The sequence below is a fragment of the Diospyros lotus genome, chromosome 3, assembly GCF_014633365.1.
Source record: "Diospyros lotus cultivar Yz01 chromosome 3, ASM1463336v1, whole genome shotgun sequence".
In the NCBI taxonomy this organism is placed as follows: Eukaryota; Viridiplantae; Streptophyta; class Magnoliopsida; order Ericales; family Ebenaceae; genus Diospyros; species Diospyros lotus.
In genome coordinates, this window is record NC_068340.1 from 35516337 (window position 1) to 35538384 (window position 22048).

At 34.2% G+C, this 22048-nt stretch overlaps 1 pseudogene; it reads right to left on the reverse strand.

Moving 5' to 3' along the window:
* Positions 1-9984: 9984 nt before the first annotated feature.
* On the reverse strand, positions 9985-10955 carry LOC127796962 (late embryogenesis abundant protein EMB564-like; annotated as a pseudogene).
* Positions 10956-22048: the final 11093 nt, after the last annotated feature.

The window sequence follows — 22048 nt, forward strand, 5'->3', positions numbered from 1 at the left end:
AGTACTGACGATACCCAGGTGTGGTGAGTTATTTACTGTATATAGTGATGCCTCGTATGCAGGGTTGGGATGTGTTTTGATGCAGGACGGCCGAGTGAATGCTTATGCATCCAGACAGTTGAAGAGGCACGAAGAGAATTATCCCACACATGATCTGGAGTTGGCGGCTGTCGTGTTTGCCTTGAAGATTTGGAGGCATTATCTTTATGGTGAGAGAGTCCAGATATATACAGATCACAAGAGTCTCAAGTATTTATTTTCGCAAAAGGAACTCAATATGAGACAACGCCGTTGGTTAGAGCTGCTTAAAGATTATGATTGCGAGATCCTCTATCATCCAGGTAAAGCCAATGTAGTTGCAGATGCGTTGAGTCGTCGTGGAGCATCAGCTGCAGCTATGATGGTGCAGGAGTGGTTCTTATTGGAGCAGATGAGTGATCTTACTATCTCAGTGGCATCTGATAATCTTACACTCTATTGTGCTGCCATGAGTATCCATTCGGATCTTGAGGGTCAGATTCGTGATCGACAGCGACAGGATGTGGAGCTTGTCGCGATTATGGCTGATATGGAGAGATTTGGTCCATTGGGGTACAGCCAGAGGGACGATGGCTTGCTATTGTTCCGTGGGCGGATTTGTGTGCCGAGGGACAGTGATGTCAGACAGGGATCCTCGGTTTACCTCACGATTTTGGGAGGCGTTGCAGAGTGCTATGGGGACCCAGCTGACTTTCAGTACAGCTTTCCATCCTCAGACTGACGGGCAGTCGGAGCGGACCATACGGACTTTGGAAGATATGCTCCGCGCCTGTGTATTGGATTTCTATGGAAGCTGGGATGATCATTTGTCGTTAGTGGAGTTTGCCTACAATAATAGCTTCCAGGCCAGTATTGGGATGGCACCATTTGAGGCGTTGTACGGGCGACCATGTAGATCACCGCTTTGCTGGACCGAGACTGGGGAGCGAGCGTTACTTGGACCGGAGTTGGTGGAGCAGACGACAGAAAAGATCCAGTTGATTCGGGCTAGGATGAAGGCAGCTTAGGACCGTCAGAAGAGTTATGCTGATAGACGACGCCGAGATTTGGAGTTTGATGTGGGTGATCATGTTTTCCTTCGAGTTATGCCGATGAGGGGTGTTCGACGCTTCGGAGTATCTGGCAAGTTGAGTCCTCGCTATGTGGGACCGTTCGAGATATTGGAGCGAGTCGGATCGTTGGCATACCGGTTAGCTTTACCCCCTCAGTTAGCCCATGTACATGATGTCTTTCATGTTTCTATGCTTCGCAAGTATGTGGCAGATCCCGGACATGTTATCGATTACCATCCGCTCGTAGTACAAGAGGATGCGTCATATACCGAGTTGCCTGCTAGCATTGTGGATCAGAAAGAGAAAGTGCTCCGTAACCGTACGATTCCCTACGTGAAGGTCCAGTGGCAGCGACATACCCCTGAGGAGGCTACTTGGGAGCTAGAGGAGGACATGAGGCGACTTCATCCTCAGTTGTTTGCCTAGCCAGGTACGAATTTCGGGGACGAAATTCTTTTAAGGGGGGGAGGATTTGTAACGCCCCGTAAATGCCAAATTAAATTAATTTTGGGATAATTGGATTTAAAAGAATTATTAAAATAACTTGTTGGGATTAAATAAAAATTTAATTATATGATTTTATGGAAATAAGAAATTAAGATAATTAATTTTGTTATTTGGGAATTTCTGGAAAGAGAAAAAAATTAAAATAAATTAATTTGTGTGATTTTTAGAAAGTTCAGGCATTTCTGTAATTATTATAGGGGGTGATTGTGTGATTAATGGAAGTTGTGGGGTGCTGGCGTGAATCGCGGAAGAGGGAAAAAGTCACCTTAAATATAATATAAGTTATATATAGGTTAAGTGAAGCTTGCGGGCGCGAGCGGTCGCGCGCGAGACTGCCAGCGGGGAGACGCGGGTTCGAGCCCCGCTGGTGCGCGCGCTGTGAAGAAATTTTGGCTGATTTTCAGCCAAAATCCTTGCCCAAAACGGCGTCGTTTTGGGCAAGGCGGTGGCAGCCATGCGCAGCTGCTGGGCGCGCCACGTGGCGTGCTGTGGGCCGCCCCTTTTGCCTCTTTTAAAGCCCGAATTCGGGCACTTCTTTTGCTCAAACAGTGAGCAAATTTTTACAGAAAATTCAGCAGCGTGCGCGACGTAAATTGTGAGATTTTGGGGCTGAAAAATTCAGATTAAATTGCGTTTAATTCCAGATTTAATTATCCAGGTATGTAGAGCAGCTAGTAATTAATATTCTGTACGGTCAGAATTTCGTTTTGCGTCCAATTTTATTAATTTTGGCAAATAATTGGGATATTGCAGTTTGTATAACTTTTACTGCTTTTGGACCCAACGAGCCTAAGGATATCTCTGATAAGGCAAGTTCTTCTTACCTATCTCGTCGTTTCTGTCGTTGGCGATTTATTGGGCCTCCCTTCGTTTGTTTCGGCCATTAATTAATTATGAAGTTTTTAAACGGTTAGTTTAAGATTTAATTTATTAAATGGATCTCGTGGGTTTTATTCGTTGGTTGCCTACGGGGGTTTGTGCCACCCCCCTGCCTGTTGGGAATGATGCCGTACTCACCCAGGACTAGGTTCTTAGCGGTTCGGGTATTAATTGGATTTTTTTGGTTATTTTCTGGCTGGAGCGGTTGTGCAGTGGGGGCTGGGATCGACGGTTCGGTGACGGAGTGACTGTCGTACGGTCTACCTTAGGCCGCCGGCGAGTCTCTCCTACCCACTGATCGTTGACCGATGCCAGGCACTGCTGACTAGCTTAGCCATTATGTGATTATAGCATACCTACTTATATTTTATTCTCGTTGCATGGCTTGATGTGCACATGGGTACGGGCTGCATGTTGGGATTAACATGATTTGGTTATGCTTGGTCACGGGCATTTTAGCTTGATTATGATGCATCCAGCACGGGCATATGCATTGTGTGTGGCTTACTATATGGGCGGAGCATGGCCTGATGCTTGGATGTATGGGCGCCTGGTATCACGTTGATGCTCACTACGCCATTGCATTTTATGTGCATTGCATGGCTACTGATAGTATTTAGTTCTCGGACGGGAGTACCGTTCCGAGGGAGCCTATGGCTCGGTTGTCGGGAGTACCGACGTGGATACGGGTGACGGGAGTACCGCCCCGGGACAGTGCGCACAGGTTTGTTGAGGATATTGTTGCCTTCCAGGGCAGCGGCAGGTTGGTATGGGACTTGGGTGCCAGGTGTCTTGTGTGGGCCCCAAGGACCGGTATGTGCTTTCACTATACTGCACTGTTGTGTTGTAGCGTCTCATGACTTGTGTGTACTTGTGGGGCTGTGTTTGGGATGGTCTCTTCTTTTATTTATAGCCTTTCATTTCTTATAAACTTGCTGAGTCTTGCGACTCACCTTGCTTTCCATCATTCCAGGTAAGGGTAAAGCAAAGGCCGAGGGCGAGGATCGTTCCATTTAGCAGCCGGCCGTGTTGGTAAGGTGTACAGTTAGCTGCCCCCATCATCTCTGATGTTTTGCTAGAGACGCTGTCTTTTATTTTTGACTGTGCCAGGTTATCATTTGTACCTCCTATTGTTGGCACAGGGTCTGTATGTATTTTTATATACTCCATGACCGCTGTATCAGCGGGGTGCTTGTGGGCATGCATGTTTACCGTTTTTCTTCCGCTGTTAAATTTCTTATTTATGCATGCCAAGGCATTTTTGTCTTTTGTCTATTCCTCTTCCCTTCTGTGAGCGCACTCGTTCGGATAGACCGGGTGGTTGGGATATCCGAGCGGGGGTGCTTACAGTAAAATATTTTTTATTCTTAAAGATTTTGATCTTGTTTTTTTTTTTTTTTTTGATAACGTACTAAACGACCAATTTTTAATTTCTGAAACATGAAGGCCGATAATATAACCTTATAATGTGCAAAACAATACAATTAAGGTTAAAATTTTACCGGCCGCATGTAAAATAATTGCATGTACAGCATAGAAAATTATAAATTTATTAGTATGCAAATCAATGTTGAAGTGGCTCTATGTTAATTCTTCTTGTAATTTAATAATAAACATGATATTATCATTTATCACATTAAATATTTGTGTATTGAGTTTAGATATATATATATATATATCATATCAATAAAAGAAACTTTGACCCTATTTGTTACAGTTTAATTAGAGAAATTATAATTTTCAGCTTCTCAAATTATAACTTCTAAAACTTAGAATAAGTTGTGAACCTGTTTCTTACAGTTTCTCAGAAGTTGTAGTTAAGCATTTGTGGTGTTCGATACCATAACCTGTAAAATAACTTATTTTTGTATAATTGTTCATAATACCTTTAGTAATTATAAAATGATAATTTAAAAATTAATTAGTGTATATGTATAAGTTTCAGGAGTGTAATTCTGAGCAGGTGAGAGAGGGAGATGGCGAGAGAGAGAAAGAGATATGAAAATGGAGATGACGGTGAAGAAGAGAGACGCTTGATTGTCTAGATATGAGGGTAATTATTTGTTAAAAATATAGATAAAATTGTCACAAAAATATCATTAAAATGTGATTGTTTAATAGAAATTGTAGAAGTTGGGATACCTCAACTTTAAAAAAGCCAACTTCTACCCCTTATAAAAACTAGTATAAGGTATAAGTTAGAATTCTACAAATTATAACAAACACTACATTCTTATTTTTTTGAAACTAAAAACTAAAAATTATAGCTTTTAAACTGCAACAAACATGCCCTTCATCCCATTATCTTAACAAGTACCTAGACCTAGTAACTACTGTAGTCTTTTTTTTTTTTTTTATTGAAGTAACCATTGTGCTTAATATATGCATAAAGATATTTTCCTATCAGTGTGCCATTTACATATAACTAGGTACAGATGCCAAATACAAATAAAATTAAGAGTTATTTTCACTCTTCATATGGCCTTAGAGAGGAAACACTTTTTAACTTCCTTCTCATAAAGTTAAACATTTACCCACGAAACAGAATTTACTGTAACAAATATCAGATCAGGGTGCTAGAATTGTTTGTTTTTGCAGTACACTTGTACTCTACTTGGCGCGCACACAAACTTTACTCTTCCTTTGTGTGATACTAAAGCTAATAATTGTATTATTAAAGGATCACTAAATGACGTAAGTCACGTAATGATAATATTATTAAAGGATCACTAAATGACAGCCGACAGGTACAGTACACGTAAGCAAATAACATAAATTAACGCAAAAGGTTAAGAAAAATAATTAGACAGATCCGGTGTATAAGTTCCGTTTTCCACTAGTTTGGTCATTTGGTTTGACCGCTTAGAAGTTATTTATTTAATTTATAAGTTATCAAATTTATTTACTTATTTATTCAGCATCCCTAATAGCTTAAAAACTAAAAAGGTTAAACGCTTATTTAATAGCGTTTGTAGAAAGTCATTGACCACTAACTTTTGCAAAAATGTTACAAAGAGTTTATTGAGTTGACCAACTCATTTATAATTTTACCCTCTTATATTTTCAGTATTTACACATCATATCCCTTTTTCTCTCATATTCCCAGTGCCTCCTTCCGTCGTGCTGGATCTTCTCTTCCATAAATAGTCGTCGTTGCTGCCCAGCGTTGCAAGACGCCTAACACCTAGCGCCATTGCCTTTGCCGTCTAGCACCACAAGTCGCCTAGCGCAGTAGCAACCTAGCGCCATCGCTTGATCTCGAGGAAGCCATGGTCGTCGCCTTCTAGCGCCATCACCATATCTCAACGAAGCCACAGTCATTGCCGCCACCCAGAATTGCAAATTCGGCTCGACGGATCTGGATGAATATACATATACATATATATATATATACAAATACTCAGTGGCAGTAAATAATCAAATTTTCATATATATATATATGAAAATAAGAAATTTTACATAATATTTTAACATATATATTGAAAAATTTTATGAATTAAATTTAAAGTTATACATAAAATATAAAAATGATATATTTTTAATTTTTTTTATAACTTATTAACAATAATTGTAAGTATTTAGCAATTAGACATCAATTTAATTTTTTTTAAATATATATTTTTTGAATTTTATTTATATTATTCAATATTATGTTCATTTTAATCTTTTTGTCTAGTTCTAATAGCTTATCAGCTTTAATAAACCAAACATATAACTTTACATTAATAGTTTAAAAGCATATATATTTATTCAAACATATTATCTATATAATAAAACATGATGGTTTTTGAAAATGTCTCAAAGAGAAGACATTTCAATGGTTGTGATCAATTTCTGATGGATTGATGGCTGGGATTAAAATTTTTCTTGCCCACAGTCATGCACAGCGCAACCATCTTTCATATACACACACAGCCATATATATATATATACACATATATACACACGCAGCCATTTTTCATATACACATATATATCCGCCCACAGCCACGCACAACGCAACCATTTTCCTTCCAAACACATGCACAACACAGCTATCTATATACACACTGAACCAGCGGCAGGGGCGAACCAGCAGTCTGTAAGGGGCGAACCAGCGACAGGGGCGGCCATGTAGCAGCGGTGGCCGGTTATGGAGGCTCGTCGGGGTCTCAGCGGAGGTGGAAGGCGACCGCGGCGAAATGGCCAGGAATGTCGGTGGTTGGCGATGGCTGAAGCAGCTGCAGTGGTCGATGGCTGGAGACGTATGAGACCAACTGCGGAGGCGGCCGACGATGGCGAGGCTGGCTGCAACGGTGGCCATATGAGGTCCAGGCGGCGCTGATCGGCGGCGGCTCTGCGCAGCGGGCTGTGCGCATGAAAAAGAAGAGAAAGGAAGAAAAAATAAAAATAAAAGAAAAAAAGAAAATATCAAACTTAGTCTTTAAGCGGAAAAAGTAACGACAACTAATAATTTAAAAGGAAAAATAGGAAAAAAAATAAAAGAATTTAACTACTAACCATAATCAATTCATAAACTCAAGCAAAATCTTAATTAACCTCTAAAGAAATTAAAAAGCCAATAAGTCCAATTTATTTTTAAGTAACAAAATCAAATTAATCTCAAATTTATCCTTAATTGCAAAAATAAAGTAATTTTAACTTTAAAAATTAGAACACAAGTATAGTGTTTTAAAATTCAATCAAAAATTATATTAAATAAAAAAACAAGAAATTTTAAAGAATTATTATTTAAAATGTCAATAAAAAAACCATGTTTACTAAGACAAAAATAAGAAAACTTAATAAAGTTAATTCTTTAAAAATTATCTTACCCAAAATTCAAAAATGAAATGGATTTTGTTGTGCTTCGTACTTTTTTTTGGAATAAATTGAGATTTTGTTTAGGTTTAAGGTTTGTTTGAAATTAGTGGTTATATTTTTTTTACTTTTTTTTATCTATTTTTCCTTCCCAAATTATCAAGTGGTACAAATTTCTTTTACTTAGCCATAAGTTCGGTATTTTAATTGTCAATGATTTGTAATAATAGAATTATATGTAATTATTTAAAATTAATCGAAAGCATTATAGTCATTTTCTTTTTTTATTGCGTAAATTTAATTTTGTTTATTTATAAATGATATTTAAATTAAATTATCGTTAAAATAAATTATAAAAAGGATATTTAAATTAATTTTGTGCATGGTCATCACATGCAACACAACATTGTATGATTTATGTTGTTTTGACATTTGGGATTATCTGTTAGAACAACAGTACAAATATAACTATAATAACAGCAAACCCCCTGGAAATACTATAGACCCAACAAGCAAGCAGCAATAACAAATTTGTATATTGACTCACCCATAGAACTTCCCACACGAAAATAATCAACAATATTTCAGCAGCAACATATATATGTATGTATCTTTCTTAAAATTATTTTGGAGTTCGAGGAGCATGTCAGAGACTCAAAAATAGAATCAAGGCACATGGTGGCAGCCAATAAGTCTTCGAGCTAGCGAGAGTGCATGCAAATCGAGAATTGGTCATTTCAAGGCAAGTTTATAACCCTATCATCGTATTCTTCAATCCTATGCAAGTCTTTGTCGGTTAAAAATAAATACACGTGGTAACTATTTATATTATAAAAAATAATATTTAAATTAATTTTGTGTATTGAAACTATTTGACTTTCATCCAAAATATTGGCGCATGGTCATCACATGCAACACAATATTGTATGATTTATGTGGTTTTGACATATGGGATTACCTGTTGAAATAACAATACAAATATAATTATAATAATAGCAAATCCCCTGAAAATATTACAGACCCAACAAGCAAGTAGAAATAACAAATTTGTATATTGACGCACCCACAGAACTTCCTACACAGAAATAATCAACAATGTTTCAGCAACAATATATATATGTATGTATCTTTTTTAAAATTAATTTGAGACTCAAGGAGCGTGTCAAAGGCTCGAAAATAGAATCAAGGCACAGGGTGGCAGCCAATAAGGCCTCGAGCTAGCGGGAGTGTGTGCAAGTCGAGAATTGGTCATTTCAAGGTAAGTTCCTAATCCTATCATCGTGTTCTTCAATCCCTGTACAAGTCTCTGTCGATTAAAAATAAATACGCATGGTAACTATTTATATAATAAAGTAGAACGATTTTTTGAAAATATCTAAAATGCATTAGAGATACAATTCTATGATTGAGATGAGTTTTGAATGTTAGTGAATGGCTGAGATAAATTAGACTTCCTGCCCAACTTTTCTCTCTCTTCCACTCCATCACTCTCTCTTTCTCACAGACCCACCAATTCACTCTTTCACACAGACATATACATACAGAGGCATGCACACACACATATGCATACATATATGTACACATACACTCACACGATGTGCTCGCGGTGGGGGAGCAACATACGGTAAATGCTGCTCGTAGCGATGGGGGGCGACGATGGTGCTCGCATCGGTTGGCCACTGGTAGCGGCCGACCCATCGCCACTAATCTGTGACTATGGGGGGTTTGAGGAACCCTCGAACTGCAGTCAGAGGCAGCTGGTGTGGGTGGGAGGAAGAAGAAGATGGGAAGGAAAAAAGAAAATAAAGAAAGAAAAGAAAAAAAAAAGAAAAAGAAAAGAAAAGAAAATATAAAATATGAAAAAAATTAAAAAATGGAGGGAAATGACATTGTTGATGGGTGGGTTTTAGTGTAAGGGAGATAGCCAAAGAAGTGACGCGGGTGAAAACGTTTGTTAGGTTTCTCCTCTAGATTGATTGATATAAAAGTAATTATTTTTAGATTATTTACATTATGTGAGACAATGTAAAATAAGTATTGGTTTGGTTGAATTAAACCCTTGGTTGATGTTATTTGAAAATTGTTGATGGGTGGGTTTTGTGGGTTGAACTTCTTTCCTTTTCTTTTTTTTTTTGTGAACATATTTAAAAAGAATTTATTTATTTTTTTATTTTATTAATTCTATTTTTAAATTTAGGCACAATGGTTTGGGAACACAAGGGTTCCCGACCACTCACGGTCGCGGCCATGGTAGCCGGCGACGGCTGGTATGTATTGTTTGATATTTAATTTTTAATTTAATTTGTTCAGATTGTATATATAACACTTACTGATGTGCTTTATTATATAGATTTAATAATTTTTTATTATAAAATATTAACAAGTATATACAATAATTTTTATTTTTATTTTTTGTTCAATATTTACAATTTTTTTTACTTGCTCTTATATTTTGATTTGCAATATATTGGCGAACATTATAAATTTTATATATTTATTTATTATTTGAGTTTTGTAGAGTGTTTAATACAAGAAAAATTGTTACAAATTCTTCATAATTTTTAATATAATATGTATAAATTATAATTATATTTTAATCTTAATATTATTTACACCGGTATACACTAGTCAGCTTAAATGCTATAACTAGCTTAAACATTACTCAATTAAAAGTTTTAAAAAATAGCCGCATAGCCAAACAAGTAATATCTAATTTAGAATAGGCCCATACGGCTTGGTCCGTATACCCAACAGAACACTTTGAACAATCAAGACTCCAAAAACCCTACCATATACTTCGGCAGAGACCACACATTAAACAAACTACAATTGGGAACGAAAATCCATATATATTATTTCATCTCTTAGTCCTGAACTTGGAGTCTTGGACTCTTCATTGGGGGTGCCCTCCTTCTGGGAGCGCTATTTGCCGGACTTGTCTGTGGTGCTCAGTCTGCCCTTTCGCCCCATCTCTTCTTACCCTTTCGTCCCGATCTGTTCCTTCCTCGTCTGCCTTCATTTGCTCCTCCATTCAGCGTTATTAATTATATATAATAAATTAAAATATAAATACAACATGGTTGGCATCAGAAATGTAAATTAATTAAGTGGGAACCTTCGGCAAGGCGTTCTTGGGCTTCGAGGCTCCTGCCGCGAGTGCCACCAGGGACCACGGTCTCTCCTTGCGTTCATGCTGTGAAGACATTGCTTTGCTTCTTTGCCTTAATTTGTCTGTATTATTATGAACCAACAACAGCCAACTTTTAGCCGAGATTTACGATAATGATACGAGGATGACAAAGCCCCTCTATTTATAGACGCAACGAGGATGAGTATTTTGGATAATATGCATAATTAATAATATAGCAGCGTACAGTATGTTTGTTATTATTTACCATAATTAGTTAATGATATTGCTTTGTTTTTTAAAATAAATCAATCAATTTAATTAATATATATATATAACACCTAAATAAGGGTTGCACTATTAGATAATCAATTTTCATTAGATTATTATTATTATGCTACAAAATGACTGCATGTGAAAATGTGATAGTGCAATTTTGTGCACTCACTTTAATGGAGGTGCAAGTCATCAATTTTGTGCGGCCGCTATTTCTCTCATCTCCTTTTTCATTTATCTTTTTTTTTTTTCTATTTTTTCTCTAACAAGCTTTTTGTTGTCGTTGCATCATCTCTCATCGTGGAGATGGAAAATGTAGCGACGAGGCGAAGAATGATCTAGTGGCGATTGATGTGCGAGAGGCGAGATGGAAACAAAAATGGAGGATGCAATAACGAAGGGGTTGACAACGAGAGAAATGATGTGAGAGTAAGGAAATAGGAAATGTATGAGATAAGATATATGAGATGAGAAAGACAAAGACCCCCTCCCTCCAATGACTTTTTAACCCTCAAATTGACGGAAATGATGTGCACCTGCATTAAAGTGGGTGCACAAAATCGCACTCTAATGTGATTGTCTTTATATAGTTTGTTTGGAGCATTGATTGATGTATAGATACGTGACTACGCAAGAGCCAAGTGAACAAGAGACACGCAATGACATCGTAGCACATAAAGTCTTATTTCCTTGACATGTTGTGTCAAAAGAGGTCACTACTCAACCCAACTAATCTCATTTCCAATCCAACTCACCAAAATTATTTTCGTATTTAATAAAAAAACATATAAATTATTTATATGTTTTTAAAATGACTAATATCTTACTTGATTTTATTGATATAATAAAATCCTCATTTCCCAACTTATATATTCTTAGTCCAATGATACTTGCCTCGCTCAACTCAACTCCGGATTGGATTAAGTACATAAATATAGGCTAGGTCAACCATTCACTTCCCATCCCACACATTCCATAGGAACGTACCTCATTGTTTGCCATGGCTCAAAACACCTTATTTGGCAGTAGAAAAAGTTATTGTTAATGAAGATTCTTTTTTATCTAAAATCTCGAGTCACTTACTCAAATTATCACGACTTTGCATCAAATCTGCATCTAAGGCTTGGCTTCCTCTTATCACCAATTCCTTGTTTGCTTTCTATCCAAAGCTTTGACCATAAAATTACTCCTGAACTCCTTTCCTACCTTCTCAATGAGACAACCATCGTGGATCGCTCCTAATCTCAAACTTTGATTCATCTCTCTCTATTTTTCGTAATAAAATCCTAAATAAAAATGATGATCACAATATCAATTCTAACTTTATTAGACATAATATTTTAGAGTTGATACAATTGATTTTATTTTTTCGTGCATACAAAGAGGTCAACCTTAAAAAAGAGACTACCATATCATCAACCTTACCACTAACCAATTTACAACACTTCTAATATAGATCTGAATAGATTTTATACAAAAAGGCATGCATTTAGCCTTTAACCCATCAAGATCTCCTCGATACAAAAACACCATTCTTTGGTGTTTTGCACATCTTTCCAACTTACAAATTTGAACTAATTTCTAATGAACCTTTCACTTTCAATCACCATATTATCATATTTGATAACAAAGTCTATTGGAATAGTGTCATTCATTATCATTATAATTAAAGGGATAAGTCATACTTTAATTTGGAGAAATAGTTTATTTAAACTATTACATTGCCCCCGCTTCTTGAAAAACAATTAGGAGGCGTTTGGTACAGTAGAAATTTTAAGATTCTTATGAATGTTTGGTTATGAATCTATATGTCCGTGTTTGGTACAATTTTTTTATAAAAAGATTTATGAAAAATAGGATTCTCGATAATGATTTTTAAGTAACTTTCCCATGAAAAGATTTTCATAGAGGGTTGGAAATCCAAGTTTCCCATGGACTTGGAAATGTTTTTAATAAATAAAAAGACTAAAACACCCCTTACCCTTTTATAACTCTATACAAACATATTAATATATTATGTAAGCACCCCCGCCCGGATATCCCAACCACCCAAACTACCCAAACGGGAGCACTTACAGAAGGAGAAAGAATAAAACCTAAGACATGAACCACCCTAGCATGCATTCACAAAAAATAAGAACAGTGGAAGCGAAGCTAAACACATGCATGCACTACGGGTACCCCAATAGCACAGCGGTCACGTGATAAATAAATAAACACAGACTCCTGTGCCGACATACACGAGAATCGAGAAAAGACCTGGCACAGTACAAAATAATAGAGTAAATTCTACTTAGATATCAGAGTTGACAGGGATTGATAGGACTGCCTGTACACCATACTGACTCTGTTGCTAAAAGATGACTCCCTTGTCATGGCCCACGCTGCTACTACCTAGAATGATGGAAAGCAATGTGAGTTGAGAGACTCAGCAAGCATAAGAAAAGAAAGGCTGAAGGCTGTATAAATCCAATAAACTTTCCCCCAGAATAAACCCCCAGGTACACACAAGCCATGAGACGCTACAACACAATAGTATAGTATAATAAAAGCACATACTAGTCCTTGGGGTTCACACAAGACACACGACACCCAAGTCCCATGCCAACCTACCACTGCCCTGAAAGGCAACATGTATCTCCAACAAACATGTGTGCGCTGTCCCGGGTCGGTACTCTCGTCACCCATCCATGTCGGTACTCCCGACACTTGAGCCATAGGCTCCATCGGAACGGTACTCCCATCCGAGAACTATATACTACCAGTAGCCATGCAATGCACATAAAAATGCAATGGCGTAGTGAGCATCAACGTGATACACTAGCGCCCATACATCCAGGCATCAGGCCATGCTCCACCCACATAGTAAACCACACGCGATGCATATGCCCGTGCTGGATGCAACCTAACCAAGCTAGAATGTCCGTGTCCAAGTATACTCAATAAATGAATATCCCAACATGCAACCCGTACCCATGTGCATATTGAATCATGAACAGTAATATAATGAATCTAAACGTGCAGTAATCACATATTGGTAGAGCTAGCCAGTAGTGTCCGGCACCGGTCAACGGTCAGTGACTAGGAGTGTCCACCCGATGGTCCACATCAGGGCCTACAATAGTTTACCACAATGTCACCAACAGTCGACCCCTGTCTTACTGCTCGATAGCTCTAACCGAACCATAAATAAATCTGAGAAAAACCATAAATAAACCCGCACGTCTAGGAACCTAGTCCCCAAACTGGTTCAGCATCATTCCCAAAATGAGTGGGGGTGATACAAACCCCCCGTAGGCTCACAATGAATAAAATTCTAGAAGCCTCGGATTTAATTTAAATTAAAACAAATGAACAATAATTCAACAAATAAGGTTAGGTGCCGAATTGAAGTAAAGGAGGTGATAAAATTCGAGAAATCACGGGGTCTTTCACGGGAATTAAAGAACAGAAAGAGAGGGTTAGGAGCTTGCTTTTACACGGCTGTTTCCTGCCTTTCTTGCACTCCCACTGCGAAGTAAAACGTTTGCTGGCAATAAATTAAATCATAGCTTTAATATAATTAATTTTACTGAATAAAATTCTTAAACATATATCACTTCTAATAAATTTTACCCACATACCTGGTCACTTTTCATGCCAAGACCATCCTGAAATGGCCTTATTTTTCCCATATTTCCTTCATTTTATTTTATTTTATTTTCTTTCTTTTTATTTTATTCTCATCCGCATCCTCCTCCTTCTTCTTTTTCTTCTTCTTTTTCACCGCGGCTTCTTCCTTGCCCTTTCTTCCTTACACGCACTAGCAGCCCCTCGCCGCTGCCTAGCCCCCATCGGTCGTCATTACCCCCTGCCAGCGGCACCGTTAGCTACCCTGCTACCGCCACCGCCACCCACGGCCGCGCCGTTGCTTACGTCGCCCCCATTGCCCAGCTGCGAAGCTCGCGGCCATGGTAGCCATGGCCGCGGCTTTGTTTGCTTAGCTTGCTTCTGGCCGCTTCCTCGCCACCACGAACCGTGGCTCCACGTCACTGCAAGGCCGCCGTCGATGGCTGCCTCCCCACGCAAGCTGCTGCCATGCCTCACTCGACTGCCATGGTCGAGCTTCCATGGTCGCCCACAGCCGCACCAGCACGCTGTCGCCGCCTCGCGCTGCCTCCGGCCAGCCCTTGGCCACCAGCTCTCTCTCTCTCTCTCTCCCGATCTCCTTCTCTCCATCTCCCCCTCCTTTCTCTATCTCTCACTCTCTGCTCACTCTCTCCCTCCCTCCCTCTCTCTCATCTGTTTAGATTTTTAGAGAAAAACCACTGTGCATTACTTCACCTCCAAGCACATACGCACAGCCACTCATTTTTAATAAATTAATTAATTTAATTTTATTTATTATTATTATGATTATTTATTATCTCTAAACACTAAACACTCAATAATCACCGAAATACAAATTAAATCATTATTTCCTTATGTCCATAATACTTCCAATTAAATTAATTAAATACCTAAATTTCTTATTTTACTCAAATCCACACAAATAAACATTTTTCTTTTAAATCCCCAAATATTCCATACTAACTTCAAATACCAAAATTAATATTCATTATTTATGTCCCAAATTTCAAGGTATTACATATTATATATTAAATATAAACATATATATTATAATATATTTATATTATTTATTATAAAATATTATATATATTAAAGTAGATATTCATACAAATATATATATTATGTATATACACACGTGCATATATATACATGTGGGTCCTAATATTTTATATAATAGAAGGAATTTATCTTTTTTAAACAAAAAATCAAACAAGGGTAATTTTAGAAAAAGAATATAAATTTTCAAGAATATTACATTTAAACCAAAAAATAGAAATGTAAAATTCTTATAAAATAATGCTCAACGTTTATGAGAATATTTAAATCTAATCAAATATAGAATTGCACAAATCTTGATAATTAAAGATTTCTAAGAGCATTTCCAAGAATTATGAATCTAAGGAATTTAAAAATTTCTCCCGTACCAAATGCCCCTTATGGTATGATAGGATTACAAGGCACCAAATGGTATCTTGTGACTATTTGTATATTAGACAACCACTAATTTTAATCACCACGATAATAAAAATAGTAACATATCCGATAAGAAACGTTTTCTTTATTAAATTTTAAAAATAATTTATACATAATAATTGGAGAAGTAACAAAAAAATGATAATTAGAATAAAGTATATACTGGAATAGAGTTTTTCACAAAAATAAAATTAGAAATTATAATAAGAATATTACAAAGAATATCTTTTAAAAATAGGTCGTGTCTCCTTAGCCATGCCTTATTTCATAACTATAATTTTGAACAAAATTTTAACTTGGTTTGAGATGCATGAATTTGAGGGCTAGTTTGCCTGGAAGTAATCATGGCTGCAGAGTGTCAACTTTGTTAGGAATCTTGACGAGGAATTTTAACCCTTTCAAAATATAATTAAGAATAATCTTTACCTTATCTTATCAAATAATGATAAAAGTCTCGTAATAAGTTAAAAACATATGAGAAGACCCTTAACATTGCATATCCTCCAAATCTTTCAAAATATCATAACAATTCATCATTTACCAGCTGATAATATAGAAACCATAATGAATCATCTTTACTTTGCTCCGATGAGTTTGGTAACTTCTATTAACTTTTCTTTTAGCTTTATTGAAATTTTGATCCATCCTCAATTTTCTATTTAAATATGACCATATTATCAGTACCTCTTCAGCTGCATATTGAATTACATAATATATTATAAATGACAAAAATATCCTTTGTATTTCATCGCATTGTGCTGCCTTATTGCCTTGAGTAAGGATATTTTAGTCATGCACCTCATAACCTCACTTTATCGTATTCGATTAAGGGTATTTTAGATATTTTAACTACATATATATAGATCAAGGTATAGTCCATGATATACCAGTATTATTTTTTCCTTTGTATGTCTGCACTCCACCTCTTAGTAAAAAAATTTATTTAACATATCATCTTAAAATTTTGTAACACAACAAATAATAATTTTTTTATTTTAAAATAGTCTAACTGAGTTTCATTTCTAGTAAAATAATAATAATTATTTTTTCTATTTTTTTCACTCAACAAAATATAAAATATATATATGTGACAGATTGTGGATACATATATATTAACTTATTTTAGTTTTATTTCTAAATAAAACATGTTTGATCAATATGCACGAGAATCGCCTGTGCCCGGTGACTAATAATACATGTACATGTGGGTATATACATACATACATATATTTAAGTGTATACATGCAGGTATAATACTAATAGTACCATATTTTTAATACCATAAGTTTACTTTCAAAAAATATTATAATATATTGATTATTTCAATATTAATTAATTAAATTTGTATTTATTAATATTGTTGATACTTTTATATTATAGTAATACTTATTATTTTATTCTAAATTTATATTTTACTATGTATATTATAATTAATACAAATACAAGTAATATTGATTTTAATAGGGTTGAAAGCTCCCATTTTTTATTTGGATAAAAAGGGGGAAACACTTCCAATTTTTCTAAAGAAAACAGTTAAATATGTCCTGAATTTTTTTTAATTGTTAGTATTAAGTGTGAAAAACAAATTATTTAAAAATATCCTTTAAACATATTATCTTATTTCTAATAAAAAATTCAAAAAAGTAAGACCATTTTTTCAACTCGAAACTCCACAAAATGTCCCCACGCCGACTCTCTACTCTCTAGTGCGCAGTGGGCCTTTTGGGTTTTTTCTATGGCAAATTGCACCAATCTTCTGCAATAAATGCAGAACCTATCTCGTATTTTAATAAATTACACATTAGCACGTTTTAGTTGAAACTTTGTTAAATATCTCATACTGTACGCTTGTGTCGTGATTTTACTCCCCAATTGAGCCTGGGGAGAAAATGTTCAATATTATGGTACCGAATTAGGCGATATTATAATTAAATAATATTTTATTAAGTTTTTAAATTATGAATATTGAAAATAAGTTATTATTTAAATTTAAAATTTATAAAAATTATCAATTATCATACATTTAAATTGTATATATATTTAAAGTTTGAATTTATTTTTTCAAACTTTTATAAGATTAAGATTCTGGGCCTTGTTATTTTCAAAGCAAAACATTTTAGGTGAAAAATAGTGATAAAATTGAGATTTAACTTGTTCATATAATTGAATTTCATATACATCACATGTATAAAATAACATATAAATATTTAATGGAGTCCTCTAATTTGATTATAAATTATATTATCTATGGTATGTTGAAATAAGTTTGAACACAAATATAACTATTGATTATATAATAACCATGACATTTTAAGAAATGTTCATAAAGTATCATGTTAAGAGAGTATATTTTTAATTAAAACATAGTCAAGTCAATATCAAAAATCATATCAGTCACGACTCTCAACAATAGTCATAAGCGTGAAATATGCGATATCACAAGTATTTAAAAGTACATGAAATTTATTCTTTAGTTTTTATATTTTTTCTTGTTGTATTTTAATCATTAGATTTTTTCAAGTCCATCCAAACTTGTTATTGAATGATATTTTTACCAACAAGTGTGAGATAAATCAAATTATGGCATTACTCATTTCTAAAGGTATTTGTTGGACTCGTGTTTTAATGGTTGTTTGGCTAAACTTTTTTTAAGAAGAGTTTTAAGTTATATGTAGGGAGAACTGATATGTTATCTGCATCGAGCAATATTATGTTATCCATTATAAATCTTCAAGAAGAGGGTTGCAAAGGGCGGGATGATGTAGGAGAGTGGGGTGTAAAAGGGGTGAGATGACGCGAGTAACAGATGATGGAGTAAGGGGGTGTAGGGCCCGACACGGGTAACGTATCAATTCTGTATCTTTAATTTTAAATTACATGGTACTTTAAGCTAATACAAATATTTAGATAAAATGTGCTTTCAACATTTTTTTTGTACAAAATGTATTATTTATATATGTGTTTGGTAAAACAAAGGGTGGAAATTATTAAAAATTATGAATATAGCCAAAGAAGACACGTCATTTTCATTTGTATAAATAAATTCATTAAAAGTAATTATAATGAAAACATAATTAAGTATACTTTATAACAAAAGTATAACATATATTATGATTTCAATTAATAATTTTGTATATATCAAATAATACATTTGTATAGTTTATATTTATATCTGTGTATAAACTTTATATAAACTATTTATTTATATAAATAAACTATATATATTTATATCTTATGTATAAATAACTACAAAATTTAAAAAACCCTATGATTAATTGGTGACTAAGATCAATTGGACAACTTTGCATAACTCATTAATAATGGGCTTTATTGATGATCGATAATTCTATCTTAATTGTTGGTGAAACCTGTAGTTGATGAGTTCCATGAAGGTAGAACACTTCGTGAAGACAATAAGTTCCAAATCAAAAACTTAACTTGAAACCGAAAGATGAGATAGGGAGACAATAGGTGGTTATTGTTACTTATTATTTTATAGTGACAACGACAATAATGACAATGACGATAGATGATAGCAACAATGATGATAAATGCATGTTGATGCTCATTCTATTTAGGCGAATGCAATGGTGAAAGCTTTTAATGTTGGCGATAAATAACATTGAAAAAAAAATAGAGTGACACAAGTTATAATTTTAAAATTGTTTGAGAGCATATTAGTAATTTATTTTGTCCACTTTAAAATTTCTAAAATCAAAAAATAACTTTCTCCAAGTTCTTTCAAATTAGTGGTCCAATAATTTTAAAACTTATCCCAATTAGAGGCATTTTGGCCAAAGCCAATTAATTAAGCTTCTCTCACTGCAAGACATAGGAAGGCAAAATGAGAGAATTGAGGACAATTTTTTTTAATTGAAATACAATAATGAATAAAAAAAATTAGGATGACATTAGTGGCAGCCGTGAGCCGTACCGTAAGGGTGGATCTGATTTTAATATGTTTATTTATACATTTTTTATATTTTATTTTCATTTTAAAACCAGAACACATCACTATTTTATTACAGTAATTTAATTATTTGAGAATAATTTAAAAATACAGTAATTTATTTGACAATTTTCAAAGGAGTCAAAATAAAGTGCCTTATTTAAAACTGAATTCTTACTTTTTAATATATATCTCAATATCCCATCAATTGATACCTATTACTACAAAGATTTTTAGTGGTTAAGAGAAATGACATATTATAAATCATACTTAATAACACGTCTTGTAATTTTTAAATGTCTAAACACGTATGCATTGGTAAATTTATTGCTCAATAATTTAAATTTATAAAATTAAATATAAGAGATTTTTTTATGATTGATATAAATTTATTCCGTTTAGTTTTAAATTTTAAGTTTGAGTTAGATCCGTAACAAAATTTATTATTGAGTGAAAAGTCTCTCGTCAAATTATAAACAAATATAAGTAAAAAATTAATAATGCTATTAAGAATAATTTATAGAAAATATAAAATGTCGTTATGTAATGGATATGGTCACTACATAAAATAAAGCATAATAAAGTTGTATTTAGTCATTTCATGTATTTTTTTTATTCTAATAATTTATGCTATTAAATTATAAACGTGTTTTATTTTGTGGTGTATTTTATTTTTCCTGTGAACATTTTGTCTGCTCATTATGCTTTAATAAAACTTAAAAGAATGTTGAGTGTTTATATATAGTGAGGAATTCAAAATTAACCTAAAATAAATATATAAATTGTTTTTATTTATTTTATAAAAATATATTTTTATCTAAATTAAACAAATTAATTATACTTTATAGTTAATTTTATGTAAGATACTTAAAATACCATTTTAAAATGAAAAGTTTATATTACTTTTAATTTCATTTATCAAAATATCTTTATTTCTTTCGAATTAACTTTCATCCAACATTCATGCTTTGATTTTTTTCATTGCCAAAATCACACAAACTCAACCATTCTTTTTACATTCAAAATTGTACTTGCAGGGTAATTCAACATTATTTATCAATCGTAGCCATAACCTAATTGAAACAGCATTCACCAAGTTTATTTATCTCTAACAAGTATTCTCAATCAATCTGAAGGTATCATTATGATTTTAGGTATCATTATGATTTTTATTTCTCTTGTTTTCAATTATGTTTATGTTCACACTATTTACTAAGTTGTGCAGAATGATTGTTGTTGTGAGTATAACACATATTTTGGTTATGTATCATTTTGGATATAACTATTTTGCGCTATTTTTTTTTTATTTAAAAGAATTGCATATTGTAATCGAGTTTAATAAAGAAGCCCGACGTTGGGCAGGAATGACAAACGAAGCCCAACGTTGGGCTTCGTTGTGAATGAAGCCTTACTGTTGGGTTTCGTTTGTGACGAAGCCCAATAGTAGGCGACGAAGGCTTTGTCCTCGACAAAATCGAACAGTCGACAATTATGTCCATTTTTAAAACTCACTATGTTTTGTCACAAATCTACACCAAGATTACACAAAAAAATCTAACATCGTTCAGGAATGATGTATTCAACATTTGCAATAACGATAGCACCGATAGCAACAACGATAATAATGATAATGGTCACGGCGGTGGTAGCGAGAGATATGTTATCACATTTAGGTAGATGTTATGTTGCACGGAAACACCTCATAGGTGCCGTTTCTCCGTTTCAGAAACGTTTTTTATTCCTGTTTCGGACCCTATTTATGCCTATTTTTTTAGAAAAATGTTCGTTTTCACGTTTCCGTTTCCTATCGGAAACGTTTTCCGTTTCCATTTCCGTGCAACATAGAGTAGAAGGTGTGAATGATTTGTGAGGTTGGACGAGGGTATTTTGATATTTGTATGGTTTTGTGGGTTTAAAGTGTGTGAGAATATTTTTGTATTTAATAATTTTTAATTTTAAATAAAATAATAATCAAATCTAAAGTAGTAAACCATGTAATTAGTTTGTTTGAATTGTTAAAATATTTTTTTTTTCAAAAAATGATTAAAAATGAATTTTGTATTTGAGGGATGATTAGTTTTTATAATTTTCACTTACTATATATCTAGAGAAATTATATATAATATAAAATCTGATTTCAATTAACAATTGCTTAGATGACGCCGGGGGGGTCGAGGCCCATTTTATTTGTATCGAACGACTAAACTAAAGAAGAAAGTCCTCTTGCGAATTCAAAATAATCTTTGAACAGCTTGGCACAAAAAAGAAAAAAAAAACTCCGAACTCTACTTGGGAAACATGTGAATTTTCAAATATAGAAGTACCTTTTGTATATATG